General features: G+C 42.4%; 1 long non-coding RNA gene across 1 annotated transcript; it reads right to left on the reverse strand.

The window, feature by feature from the left end:
• On the reverse strand, positions 1–620 carry LOC125377946. Its single transcript, XR_007219886.1, has 2 exons — positions 309–620; positions 1–43 (listed from the first exon to the last, which is right to left on the reverse strand). It is a non-coding gene; the product is annotated as an uncharacterized LOC125377946 (long non-coding RNA).
• Between the last annotated feature and the right edge of the window lie 14,233 nt (positions 621–14,853).

Below are 14,853 nucleotides of genomic sequence, written 5' to 3' on the forward strand. Positions count from 1 at the left end.
TTACGGGGTGAGAACGTTTTATTCCCGGTCAATTAAACACACCCTGAAACAATATATCATTCAATATATACAGCGTCATACAATATACCTGAGGCTTACAGTCTATTAAACAAATTAGGTGAAACATAAATGACAGATCGTATGACAATACAACAAGGGGAGATAACTCCTTCATTAACTCATATCCTCAAAATATCTTCAAATTAAATATGACACAGACGTCTTAATGCAATACGCATATCAAATAGAATAGATGTGATACTCAGTATCACATAAACATACGATATGCAAAATAGCATAGTTCCTACCCGGTGTATGGCACTAGGGTGCACACGACGTTCACCAAGCTCCTCCAAGCCAGATATACCAAGCGTACCTAAAATCCGTGTAAACAATATGCAACATTAATTCTACAGTAACTACAAATCAACATATATATTATCATTACCAACACCTGGAACACATCAAAACAACTTAGGCTAAAATCACATTCGTACTTACATTCACATATACACTATTCTTCCTCTCATATATGAAATCAGTCAATCAAACACTCAAACATGCAACAATTCACTCATAGGGAAAATATAATTACCTGAATGAATTATATGAGTTATTTGATAGTTATTTGTATTGATTCTATAATCTGAAATGCACTAAAACCTGACTGAAGTGTTATTTACATTTAGGTTAAATTTACCATTATTAAGGTTGAATTTACTTGTTTTATTTATATCCACACAATACAAATATAACATATAAAGTGTACACACTCATAAACCAATGTAATATATTAAACTAACCTGTGAGGTATTTGCATTTGTTTATGACTCCATGGTATTACAATCCTGGTGGTGCAAAGAGTGACTGTGAAGTGCAGCTTTGAATTAGGAAAGAGGGCAAGAGTTTGAATGATCCAATCGGTGTTCATTAAATCAGGCCACGGAATAATGTGGTAGCCCTACATATCTACCCTTAATCATATTAGATAGAATGAAACTAACTATAGAGCTAATAATAGACTCAACCTTCTGTGTCCTTATAATTATAGCCTGTATAAAAAATGACCAAACCTGTTGATAGAAAAAAATACATTCATTAGTTAAAATCGGAAATAATACACCTGCAATTCATAATGCAATTGTCATTATACAAATATCAATGCAACACTTAAATGACTTAAAACTAATATTTACATAACTATATAATACAATCATATGTATCTGCCACATATATATATATATATATATATATATATATATATATAGAGAGAGAGAGAGAGAGAGAGAGAGAGAGAGAGAGAGAGAGCGAGAGAGAGAGAAGTATAAAAACAATAAGACTAACACTATCATATATATTACACTACAAATGACGATTCTAACTCTGCAGTTAACTTGATGCATGTGATGTCAGCAACATTTAATAGTTGAACGATATTTCCCCCTCAACTGTACTAAACTACCTGCCTTACAGAGAGTATGTCTCACTGCGTTACATCAATAGCGCTGTAAGAATGCGCACAGTATATTTTTGGGAAAAGTGTGAGCCACGAGTTGTGAGTCAGTTTGAAACTAGTGTTATTCATATATGTTGATACATATCATATTATATTTCCCTTTCCCTTTCCTCCCGTATAATGCATGATGTGTGCAGTTGTGATAGGTCAATACCAGTTAACAACATCGGAGAAATGACTTTATTATGCTGAATATTAGTATGTGCCTGATTGAACATTTATGATGCAGGCACCACAACAGTTTTTTGACAGAAGGAAGAGAAAAGTTAGATTTATTTCTCATTACCGTGACTATGTATTAGCTGTGCATTTAAGAACCTTGTAAAATGATATAGCTTTTGCATGAAATCCAACAAAATAGAGCTGCATCACTTCGGGCTTTCCTCCCACAATAAGCTGACACGCCGTGATATAAATTGAATACTGCTAAAAGCGGCGTTAAACCCAACTCACTCACTCACAATTTGTTTTTAAAAACATACACACAAAATAAAGCATCAATATTGAGATAAAAAAATGTGCCCTAAAAACAGTTTGCTTGTTTAGACAGCATAACAGCATAAGCTCAACGTGATTGACACCCACCAGGAAAACCTGCTCTTGTGTTATCACTGATCGAGGTAACTGCTAAATATAATTCTATCTTAGAAATGAAAACTATCTTCCTTTTTATTGTAGTCTGACGACATCTGAATTCATCCACTCTTCGACTTAAATAATGCTTTGAGGACAAAGTCCAAATCTGCCAATGCTCTGATACAAGTGAAAAAAAAAAAGTTTTTTTTTTTTTATCACGGATTTTAAATAAATGCAGTTAATATACAAAATATATAAATATTCAAACAACTCAATTAGTACTAATTGGGCCTTGGCACAAATACAGCGTATCAAATGTTTTTTTTATGTCTTTTTACACGTAAAACTGTCTAAAAATATGAACACAACAGACTATTGTGAAACTGAGCATAACCAGGTGTTGGTAGATCAAGGTGAATATCCATGACCTATGACATCTTGACGACAGGTGAAAACAGGTGCTTGAAACCCACGTGCATGTGATTTGTCAGTGGTTAGTGATTTGTGAGTGGCATTGTGGGATTGTGAATCATCGTCAAAATATCAGAACGTAAAAGTAACATATTCCCTTCTCAAACAACAACTTACATGTCATTATTATGAAGTACATAAACATAGCTGTTATTTTTATTATATGTTTTTATAATTTTTTTCCAGGCTAATTTGCATAATGCCTATAGCCTGTTTCTGCCATGTCAATTTGGACTTTGTTTTATTTTTGAATGTTGAAAGTGCCTACAAATTACTTCCTGTAAAGTACATTTTGTATTAAGTAATGAGATAAAAATAACAAATCCAGACTAGTATTTTTCCAGTTGTTTTTTTTTATTTCGTATTTACATCTACGTAATACTTTGTTTCGATTATAAAATCCAGCAAAACATTTTTTTTCATTTCGATGAGTACTTTAGTACTCGCAACACAACCGAAACATGTACAGGTCAGCTGTGCTGAGACGTCTCACACACACCATTAAAAATACAAACTACAGTTGGTCCTAATTGAAGGGTCCTACCATCACTCTGTGAAAATGCAAATACTGAGAGCTCCAACACCTGCCTGGGACGCCCACACTGTATTCTCGGGGAAACAAGATCAGCATTTGTTGAGGTGACTTGCGCAATTGTGGGACACGTTTAACGTATACAGTAATTTAACTCCTACACGAAGCAGGAAGCATGTGTGTGGAGGTTAGGAGGTGTGGGTGTGGAGATGGGGGAGGTGTTGGTGTGGATATGGAAAGGTGTGTGTGTGTGTTGAATGGAATGTACGGTCGTGGAGATGGGGGAGGTGTGGGTGTGGATATGGAAAGGTGCGTATGTGTTGATGAGAATGTACGGGTGTGGAGATGGGGGAGGTGTTGGTTTGGGCATGGACAGGTGTGGGTGTGTGTTGAATGGAATGTACGGTCGTGGAGATGGGGAAGGTGTTGGTGTGGATATGGAAAGGTGCATGTGTGGTGAGGGGATTGTACGGGTGTGGAGGGGGGGGGCTGTTGGTGTGGATACGGAAAGGTGCATGTGTGGTGACGGGAATGAACGGGTGTGGAGAGGGGGCAGGTGTTGGTGTGCATATGGAAAGGTGCATGTGTGGTGACGGGAATGAACGGGTGTGGAAAGGGGGCAGGTGCTGGTGTGGATATGGAAAGGTGCATGTGTGGTGACGGGAATGAACGGGTGTGGAGAAGGGGAAGGTGTTGGTGTGGATATGGAAAGGTGCATGTGTGTTGACGGGAAAGTACGGGTGTGGAAAGTTGCGTGTGTGTTGATGGGAATTTTGGGGTGTGGAGAGGCGGGAGGTGTTTGTGTAAATAGGAAAAGGTGCGTGTGTGTTGATGGGAATGCACGGATGTGGAGGTGCGGTGGTGCGGAGGTGCGGTGGTGCGGTGTTGCGGTGGTGCGGTGGTGTGGAGGTGCGGTGGTGCGGAGGTGCGGTGGTGCGGAGGTGCGGTGGTGCGGTGTTGCGGTGGTGCGGTGGTGTGGAGGTGCGGTGGTGCGGTGGTGCGGAGGTGCGGTGGTGCGGAGGTGCGGAGGTGCGGAGGTGCGGTGGTGCGGAGGTGCGGTGGTGCGGAGGTGCGGTGGTGCGGTGGTGCGGTGGTGCGGAGGTGCGGTGGTGCGGAGGTGCGGTGGTGCGGAGGTGCGGTGGGGCGGATTGAGTGATGAGGACATATGGTGGAAGAGGCTTGTGGTGCGGATGTGCAGATGGAGGTTTGACAGTTTGTGATGAGTTCGGGTGCAGATACAGGGCTATGCGGATGTGAGGCATGGATGGGGTGGTGCTGTGGGTTGTGCGGGGTATTAATGAAGAAGTGCAGGGGGAAGGAGGGGGGAAATGTCGGTGCAGAGATGGATATGCGGATGTCAAAGGGTAAGGAATGGCGAGTATGCTGTTGGGAAAGTGCGGGTTTAGAGATGGGAAGATGGAGGTGTACATATGGGAAGGTACAGGTGTAGACATGGGTAGGAGCAGGTGTAGAAGTGGAAAGGTGCAGGTGTAGATATGGGAAGATGCAGTTGTAGAGATGGGAATGTGCAAGTGTAGAGATGGGAAGGTGCAGGTGTAGAAGTGGAAAGGTGCAGGTGTCGACATGGGAAGGTGCAGGTGTAGACATGGGAAGGTGCAGGTGAAGAGATGGGAATTTTCAGGTGTAGATATTAAAGGAGCAAGTGTAGAGATGGGAAGGTGTAGTTGTAGAGATGGGAATGTGCGAGTGTAGAGATGGGAATGTGCAGGTGTAGACATGGGAAGGTGGAGGTGTAGACATGGGAAGGTGCAGGTATAGACATGGGAAGGTGCAGGTGTAGAGATGGGAAGGTGCAGGTGTAGACATGGGAAGGTGCAGGTGAAGAGATGGGAATTTTCAGGTGTAGATATTAAAGGAGCAAGTGTAGAGATGGGAAGGTGTAGTTGTAGAGATGGGAATGTGCGAGTGTAGAGATGGGAAGGTGCAGGTGTAGAGATGGTAATGTGCAGGTGTAGACATGGGAAGGTGGAGGTGTAGACATGGGAAGGTGCAGGTATAGACATGGGAAGGTGCAGGTGTAGAGATGGGAATTTTCAGGTGTAGATATTAAAGGAGCAAGTGTAGACATGGGAAGGTGCATGTGTAGACATGAGAAGGTGCATGTGTAGAGATGGGAAGATGCATGCATAGAGCTGGGGAGATATGGAGAGGTGGATAATTGTCTTTAGATGTTACTTGCCCTTTATATACATGAACAGTGAGTGACCAGGCATCAGTGCAGTGATATACAGAAGTGTTTATCTTGACATGATTGACTCCAGAATTGACTGCAGGCAGTTGTTTTTGGTAGTAATAGCTTGGTATAGGCGACCCAGTAGACATCCCAGAACATTGATGGGTACGAATATTTACTGTTGTCATCATCCGTGTAATGTAGGCACCATACCTGTAACCGTGTGTTTCACCGAGGTCAACGTGTTCAACTTGCGTCACCATGAAGCTGGCAATCCTAACAACGACGTTCTATAATGGGACGACATTAACATATTTGCATACATGTTTCTATTTCCTTGGTGATACCGCCCATCAGTGTTTGTCAGTCAATCTTACAAGATCTGTCACTACAAATCAACCATGAAAATGGCAAATCAGTGATTGATATTATGAGCAACCATACCCGCAGTCAAGTGTAAACCACTCATGACGATTTAAGGAATATGTTGATATCAAAAACTTACAAAGCCAAGCAACGTATGTGTATTAGCTACGCTTCTCAACGCTTGGGATATGTGATTCAAGAAGAGTTAACCAATACAATGTGGTGATTGATAGAAAGAGTCAGGTAACTATTGTTTGGCTGATACTATTAACTGTTTATATTGCATCGTACACACATATGTGATCTGAATGAACATGAGTAGTATAGTCTAAGTTTGTGTTGTTACGTTCACTCGCATTTGTCACTCAAATGCATGAATTACACCACACGGTGAGTAATGCTTGCACAATTTTCCCATTTAATTATGAAACTTGAAATTCTGTGGAAGACCAGAAAAAACTGTTTTGTCAGTTTCTCCTTGCAATAGTGTGTGATCAAGTGAGGAATAACAGGAAATGCATGTAACTTCACACATTCCAAAATTGGAACATATAATTTTTAAGTTGTACATGTGGCTTGATGATGATAATGAAGGAATTGGAAACACATTACAACCGGTATGAAGTATGACAGTAGATCTTGAAGGACCATAGGGTTAAGATGAGAAATACAGTGACGTCACACAATGCTTGTTCTAAATGTTTATAGTTTAGCACATTATTGCACAACTGAATAATTGTAATAAATTCGAGATTGATCGGAATATGTATTAGTTGATAAAAGGTGTTAAACTTGTATATTTTAAATAATCAAAATAAGAGATGAAACACGGGGTATTCGTATGTTTATCTGAAACAATAACCGGACTTTGCTAATTTTGGAAATCCCCTCGTACAAAATGAGCACTGGGCTTTCCTCGCGTGCTGTGCTGTGGGGCGGTCGGGTAGCCCAGTGGTTAAGGCGTTCGCTCGTCACGCCGAAGACCCGGTTCGAATCCCGACATGGGTACAATGCGTGAAGCCCATTTCTGGTGTCCCCCGCCGTGATAATGCTGGAATATTGCTCAAAGCGGCGTAAAACCAATCTCACTCACTCACTCCTCGCGTGCTGTGACTGAAATACTGCTATGTTAAACCAAGTCGCTCACTAAAGCAAACATACATAGTGAAAAACATGACACCCAAAAATATTTTTTGTACATACATGCACACAACAGGTATATTTTAATCATTGAATGCATGTTTTATAGTTTCGTCATATACGTTTGAAAAAACAACACAATATGTATACTGTGTCATTATTATTACATACATAGTCATATTCACGTCCCAGCTGTGGTAAAACGACCTATTTGTTTGACCTCCTTATGTACACGCTGTGTGTTGCCAGTGACTGACTGCGGGTAAACGACCTGTTTGTTTGACCTCCTTGTGTACACGCCGTGTGTTGCCAGTGACTGACTGCGGGTAGACGACCTGTCTGTTTGACCTCCTTGTGTACACGCCGTGTGTTGCCAGAGACTGACTGCGGGTAGACGACCTGTCTGTTTGACTTCCTTTTGACACGCCGTGTGTTGCCAGTGACTGACTGCGGGTAGACGACCTGTCTGTTTGACTTCCTTGTGTACACGCCGTTTGTTGCCAGTGACTGACTGCGGGTAAACGACCTGTTTGTTTGACCTCCTTGTGTACACGCCGTGTGTTGCCAGTGACTGACTGCGGGTAGACGACCTGTCTGTTTGACCTCCTTGTGTACACGCCGTGTGTTGCCAGAGACTAACATATGTTGAGGTGACTCTTTGCAGCTGTGACACTCATAACGTATGCAGCAATCTTACTCCTACACGAAGCAGGAAATATGTGTGTTGAGATCAGGGTGTGTGTGTGTGGAGATGGGATGTGTTGGTGTGGATATGGAAAGGTGCGTGCGTGTTCATGAAAAAAGCGTGTGTGTTTGTGTATATGTGTGTGTCTGCGCGCGTGCTCCAGCGTGTGTGGTGAGCGTAAGTGCATGTGTGTAATTTGTGTTTTTCTGTTTTGTCTTTTTGCTTTTTGTTTGTTTTCTTTTCTGTTGCTTAGTCTGATGCTTTTGTCTGTTGCTTTTTTTTTTTCTTTTTTTTTTCTTTTTTTTTTTTGGGGGGGGGGGGGTTCTTTTTGAAGTTGTAGAGAGAAGTGCGGTTTCGAGGTGGGGTTCTTGGTTGTAGTGATGAGGAAATCCAGGGAGGTGTATGTCTAAGGATGAGTGATGGCAGGTGTTTTGTTGTGAAGGGACAGGTGTAGAGTTGGGAAGGTATAGTGTAGTATATCTACGTTTGATGGGTACGAGTATTTACTTTTGTCATCATCCTTGTAATGTAGGCCCCATACCTTTAACTGTGTGTTTCACCGAGGTAAACGTGTACAACTTGCGTCACCATGAAGCTGGAAATCAGCGATACGACTGAACTAGTGCAGGTTACTATGTGCCGGTATGTCTAGCCCTGTGTGTTGGACCCACTTGACAGAACCACTCAGACATGTGACTGATTTGATTCAGGGCAAGAAAACAGGTCATTTGTTATTTTTATGTATTTATATGCACTTTACTCAGGAGTCAGAAGGTTTGCATTTAGAAACTTGTCTTCCTCCTATCGCCACAGTCAAGTGGTTTCACTGCTACATAACAACGACGTCTATAATGGGACGACTTTCACATATTTAGATACGTGTTTCTCTTTCCTTGATGAAACCACCCATTGCTGTGTGTCAGTCAGTCTTACAAGGCATGTTGAGTAGGACATACATAGTTGTCTCCCATTACACCGTCAGTTTGCATGTGGTTCGCAGCCTGAGTGATTGAGTGAGTGTGGTTTTACGCCGTTTTTAGCAATATTCCAGCAATATCACGGCGGGGGACACCAGAAATGGGCTTCACACATTGGACCCATGTCGGGAATCGAACCCGAGTCTTCGTCGTGACGAGCGAACGCTTTAACCACTAGGCTACCCGACCGCCCCTCCTCTGCCTGAAGTCAGTGTTCAGATCAATACAGAAGCGTGTGCAGTATGATATCGGTGATGGATGGGTTTGGGAAGTTTGTGTGGCTTAGTTATCTGTTGTTTTACCGCCTCACCCATATTCTTTGTACACCAACCGCACTACAACTGATCAACTGTGAACCAGAAAAATCAGTGATTGATATTATGAACAACGATGAACATCGATGTATGATGACATGCAATCAAGTATAAACCGCTCATCACGACTTAAGGAATATGTTTTTTTTCTAAAAAACGTACAAATCCAAGCATTGTATGTATAAAAGCTACGCTTCTCAATAGTGGGATCTGAGATTCAAAAAGAGTTAGCTAATACAATGTGGTGATTGAGTGAGTGAGTATGGTTTTACGCTGCTTTTAGCAATATTCCAGCAATATCACTGCGGGGGACACCAGAAATGGGCTTCACACATTGTACCCATGTTGGGAATCGAACCCAGGTCTTCGACTTTAACCACTAGGCTACCTGACCGCCCCCAATGTGGTGATTGAAGGAATAGATGATTATTGTTTGGCTGTTAAAATTAACTGTTCATGCTGCGTCATACGCACATACACTCTTCAAAAGAAGAAACGCACAGGTAGTATGTGGTTCATTGAACCTGACTACACAGACAATCCGGTATATAAACTGGCTATATGTTATTTGAAAATGTTGGAGGTCAGATATTCGACAAACGGTGCGTCCAAACGCAGCCATTGTCGACTTGCAATGTCTTAAACAGCATTATTTTCACACTTAGTCCAAATTGTCATGGAGGAAAATTGTAACGCAAAATGCACGTGCAAGTTATGGCATTCGTAACTCGTGCTAGTGGCTATGAAAAGGCAAGCATAAGCCAATAATTTGTCATTCAATAGTCGAAATGCCGAGACTCAGAGCTGCCGATCGGAACAACGCCATAGGACGTATCCAAAGAGGGGAATCGCAGTCTTCTGTTGCACGCCACTTAAGCGCCCACCAAAGCACCATTTGCCGCCTTGTGGGCCGATACACACAGTTCTATTCCACTGCAGACCGTCCGAGAACCGTCCGACCAAGAGTTACAACCCCTGCACAGGATCGCTACATTCATCTGTTACACCTACGTCATCGCAATGCCACAGCTACGGAGACTGCAGGAAGCATCCCTGGTTTCAGACTGTCAGGAACCATCTTCTTGAGGCTAGAATCCGACCCAGATGACCAGTTATCTTCCTTGTTTTGCAACACATCCATCGACAGCGACGCTTGCGTTGGTGCCATACCTTACAGCCTTGGAATTTGAGAAACTTGAGTCGAGTATGGTTTTGCGATGAATCACGATTTCTTCTTCACCGGCGAGATGGAAGACAACGTGTATATCGTTGTCGAAATGAGCGCTTTGCCCCACATGAATTCGAGAATTTCGGCGGCGGTGGTGTCTTGGTGGAGGGCGCCATATCCAACTCCAGGAGATCTGACTTGGTTGTGGTTCAGGTAAATTTGACAGTTACATGAATCAAATTCTTCAACCTCGCCTCATTTCAATCATTGACCGCCAGAGGGAGCTGTTTCAACACGTGAGAGTAGACTACCTTCACAATACCAACATCAACGGCTTGCCCTGGCCCATTCACATTCATCGAGGTGAGTCATCCTCAACAATGTGTGTCACCCTCATAATTTTGGGTCACCTTCATCGATGTTAGTCACCCTCCTCACTGTGAGTCACCCTCATTAATGTGAGTCACCTTCATCAATGTGAGTCACCCTCGTCACTGTGTGTCACCCTCATCAATGTGAGTCACCTTCATCAGTGTTAGTCACCTTCATCAGTGTGAGTCATCCTCATTATTGTGAGTCACTCTAATCAATGTGAGTCACCCTTATCAGTGTGAGCCATCCTCATCAATGTGAGTCTCCCTCATCAATGTGAGTGTCCCTCATCAATGTTAGTCACCTTCATCAGTGTGAGTCACTCTCATCAATGTGAGTCACCCTGATCAGTGTGAGCCACCCTCACCAATGTGAGTCGCCCTCATCAATGTGTGTCACCCTGGTCAATGTGCGTCATCCTCATTAATGGTAGTGACCCTAAGAAATGTGAGTCACCCTCACCAATGTGAGTCACATTCATCGATGTGAGTTTCCCTCAACAATGTGTGTCACCCTCATGAATGTTAGTCACCTTCATCGATGTGAGTCGCCTCATCAAAGTGAGTCACCCACATCAATATGAGTCACCCTCATCAAAGTTTGTCTCCCTCATCAATGTGAGTCAACCTCACCAATGTGAGTCACATTCATCGATGTGAGTCACCCTCAACAATGTGAGTCAGCCTCAGCAACGTGGGTCGCTCTCATAAATGTGAGTCACTGCATCTCAAAGGCTTACCTTTCTTATAAATTGGCTTAATTACACCCCATTTATCCAACCATTCTTCTGGTGTCTTACCAGTATGAAATATTATTTTGAAGAATTTAAGCTAAACAGTCATCTTTTCGCCTTATAATGCCGACGTGCCGTCAAATTTTAACTCATTCGCTTTCAGGTTGACACAGGCCGACTTGGCGAGGTTCCTAGCTGTCGGACGGGCGCTCGTCTGAGTGATTGGACCCAAGCCGGGTCGGGTGGTCCCTTGCCGGCGTTTCCCTCGCCGGCGGCTCCCTGTCGAAAATCCGCCTTTGTCCGGCGCAGGCGCACTCGTGGATTTTGGGGTTAAGCGAAAAGCAAATGTTTTCCCAGGGACCTTTTTTATTTGTCTTTATTATTTTTTTTCTCTCTCTCAGCTGCCAGATCTCTCAATCCACATTTCATCTTACTCTATGAAAGCTGCTGGCCGAACGACTGATTCTGATTTGGTGTGATTGTTGTTGACATCATGTAGGCTGGCGCCAGCACTCTCAGAGTTGCAAAGTAGTTCTTTCTGAAACCAGTTCAGACTTCAGATAAAAGAATATCCATTTACTTCAATGAAAGTAGTGAATATATTGTCAGCAAGAAAAGTAAAAAATAATACCCAAGCATCTTGCAAGTGTTAATGGAAGTGGTTTGTAGTTGTTTTGGTAACAAAGGCTTACCTTTCTTATAAATTGGCTTAATTACACCCCATTTAACCAACCATTCTTCTGGTGTCTTACCAGTATGAAATATTATTTTGAAGAATTTAAGCTAAACAGTCATCTTTTCGCCTTATAATGCCGACGTGCCGTCAAATTTTAACTCATTCGCTTTCAGGTTGACACAAGCCGACTTGGCGAGGTTCCTAGCTGTCGGACGGGCGCTCGTCTGAGTGATTGGACCCAAGCCGGGTCGGGTGGTCCCTTGCCGGCGTTTCCCTCGCCGGCGGCTCCCTGGCGAAATCCGTCTTTGTCCGGCGCAGGCGCACTCGTGGATTTTGGGGTTACGCGAAAAGCAAATGTTTTCCCAGGGACCTTTTTTAATTTTTATTTATTTATTTTCTCTCTCTCTCTCTCTCTCTCTCTCTCTCTCTCTCTCTCTCTCTCTCTCTCTCTATCTCTCTCTCTCTCTCTCTCTCTCATATGATCAGTGAAAAGTAAATAGTATATATCATCCTGTTCAAAAAGACAACACTAAATATTGGAAAAACTTGGACACTTTTAATCTACTCAATAGATGTACATTGGACAAAATCGTCAATTCTCACACAAGATCATCCAAACACAGCTGCCAGATCTCTCAATCCACATTTCATCTTACTCTATGAAAGCTGCTGGCCGAACGACTGATTCTGATTTGGTGTGGTTGTTGTTGACATCATGTAGGCTGGCGCCAGTACTCTCAGAGTTGCAAAGTAGTTCTTTCTGAAACCAGTTCAGACTTCAGATAAAATAATATCCATTGACTTCTATGAAAGTAGTGAATATATTGTCAACAAGAAAAGTAAAAAATAATACCCAAGCATCTTGCAAGTGTTAATGGAAGTGGTTTGTAGTTGTTTTGGTAACAAAGGCTTACCTTTCTTATAAATTGGCTTAATTACACCCCATTTAACCAACCATTCTTCTGGTGTCTTACCAGTATGAAATATTATTTTGAAGAATTTAAGCTAAACAGTCATCTTTTCGCCTTATAATGCCGACGTGCCGTCAAATTTTAACTCATTCGCTTTCAGGTTGACACAGGCCGACTTGGCGAGGTTCCTAGCTGTCGGACGGGCGCTCGTCTGAGTGATTGGACCCAAGCCGGGTCGGGTGGTCCCTTGCCGGCGTTTCCCTCGCCGGCTGCTCCCTGGCGAAATCCGTCTTTGTCCGGCGCAGGCGCACTCGTGGATTTTGGGGTTACGCGAAAAGCAAATGTTTTCCCAGGGACCTTTTTTATTTTTATTTTCTCTCTCTCTCTCTCTCTCTCTCTCTCTCTCTCTCTCTCTCTCTCTCTCTCTCTCTCTCTCTCTCTATCTATCTCTCTCTCTCTCTCTCTCTCTCTCTCTCTCTCTCTCTCTCTCTCACATATGATCAGTGAAAAGTAAATAGTATATTTCATCCTGTTCAAAAAGACAACACTAAATATTGGAAAAACTTGGACACTTTTAATTTACTCAATAGATGTACATTGGACAAAATCGTCAATTCTCACACAAGATCATCCAAACACAGCTGCCAGATCTCTCAATCCACATTTAATCTTACTCTATGAAAGCTGCTGGCCGAACGACTGATTCTGATTTGGTGTGGTTGTTGTTGACATCCTGTAAGATGGCGCCAGCACTCTCAGAGTTGCAAAGAAGTTCTTTCTGAAACCAGTTCAGACTTCAGATAAAATCATATCCATTCACTTCAATGAAAGTAGTGAATACACTACTGCCTAGAAGTTCATTCCCCTTACACGCATGGGCAACGCGTTACGCAACCAGTGTGCATCGGGTTGGTCACGCGTGTGAGACCCGTGTGCAACGCGTTGCACACGGGTGTGCACCCCGTCCGCCACTCGTGTGCAACGCGTGACACGCTCATTAGAGGGGGAACAAACTTTTGACCAAAGGAGGACCCGTGTTAAGCTGAACCTGAGGTGGTAACAAGGAGAGAAAATTTTGTTATCCTGACGAAAAATGATAATACACATGTATTTCCTAATGTCTCCTTTCTTTATGTGATTTTGTGGGAATAACATGAATACTGTTGCGATTAAATAGATCTGTTTTGTTTTATACGACCATTGCTTCCAAATCCGATGGTGTTAAGAGAATACATGGTCCTGGAACATGTTATTGCAATTGAAATGCTTTTATTGTGATTTGACATTAACCGTCTGTAGTACGACTTTCAGTGATAATATGTATGAGGTTTGGCGGCGCATTGTTTTTATTGGACCCTAATTACTTTATGATGACTTGGACTCTTTATCACAGCTCCATAGCCGTGAGGCTGGAAAAGAGCAGCATGTAATTAATGAGGGTGGGTTATATCATTGAGGATACACTTGAGGGAGAGAATACTAATTACCGTACTACAGGAAGAGACCTGTAGACGTAAGCGCGGGGTTTTAGCTGGCCGTTTGATAATGGCCGCCAGGAGAAGTGAGCTTTGCCTGCGTCATCTAAAATAAATAATAAGATACAGCAGTGTTATTTTCACGTTGGCACGTTTCATTTTGGCATTCACAATATATAGTATTTCAACGTACAAAGGAGCACTGATCTAAAGCAATTCCGCGGGAGTAGTTGTTACCTGTGCATTACTGTATTTTCCCAGTGAGTATCCGGATGATATAGCAGAAATCTAGACTTGTTCGCGACCTGTGCTCGCCATTCGTAAGCGCATTTTAATTGAAAGTAGAAGTTTTTGAAATGTAGGTATATTTGTGGGGAGCATCGGTAATGGTGAAGTCACTTGCTTGGTAATTGTGCGATCTTCGTGTACACTATTTTGACTTGCAACACAGAGTAAATATTTCACTGAACATTGCTTATTTTACCGTGTGTATATGTTTACATTCAAAATGTAAACAGATTTCACTAAGGAAATGTATTAAACGCCTAAATATTCAGTTTATTTTACAAATTAACTGAAAAATATGTCCATCTTTATTAATATGATAACGAATTCCAAATATTTGTTTATGTTTAATATCATCACCAAGTACAGTTCTGTATTGTTTGGCTTCTTTTCTTAGCATAATTAATATATTGTGATGTGTTTAAGCTCTCTTGGTCGTCTTTATCATTTTTAGTCAGTCGG

This window comes from Haliotis rufescens, unplaced genomic scaffold (assembly GCF_023055435.1).
Source record: "Haliotis rufescens isolate VD_foot unplaced genomic scaffold, xgHalRufe1.0.p SCAF_107, whole genome shotgun sequence".
Lineage (NCBI taxonomy): Eukaryota > Metazoa > Mollusca > Gastropoda > Lepetellida > Haliotidae > Haliotis > Haliotis rufescens.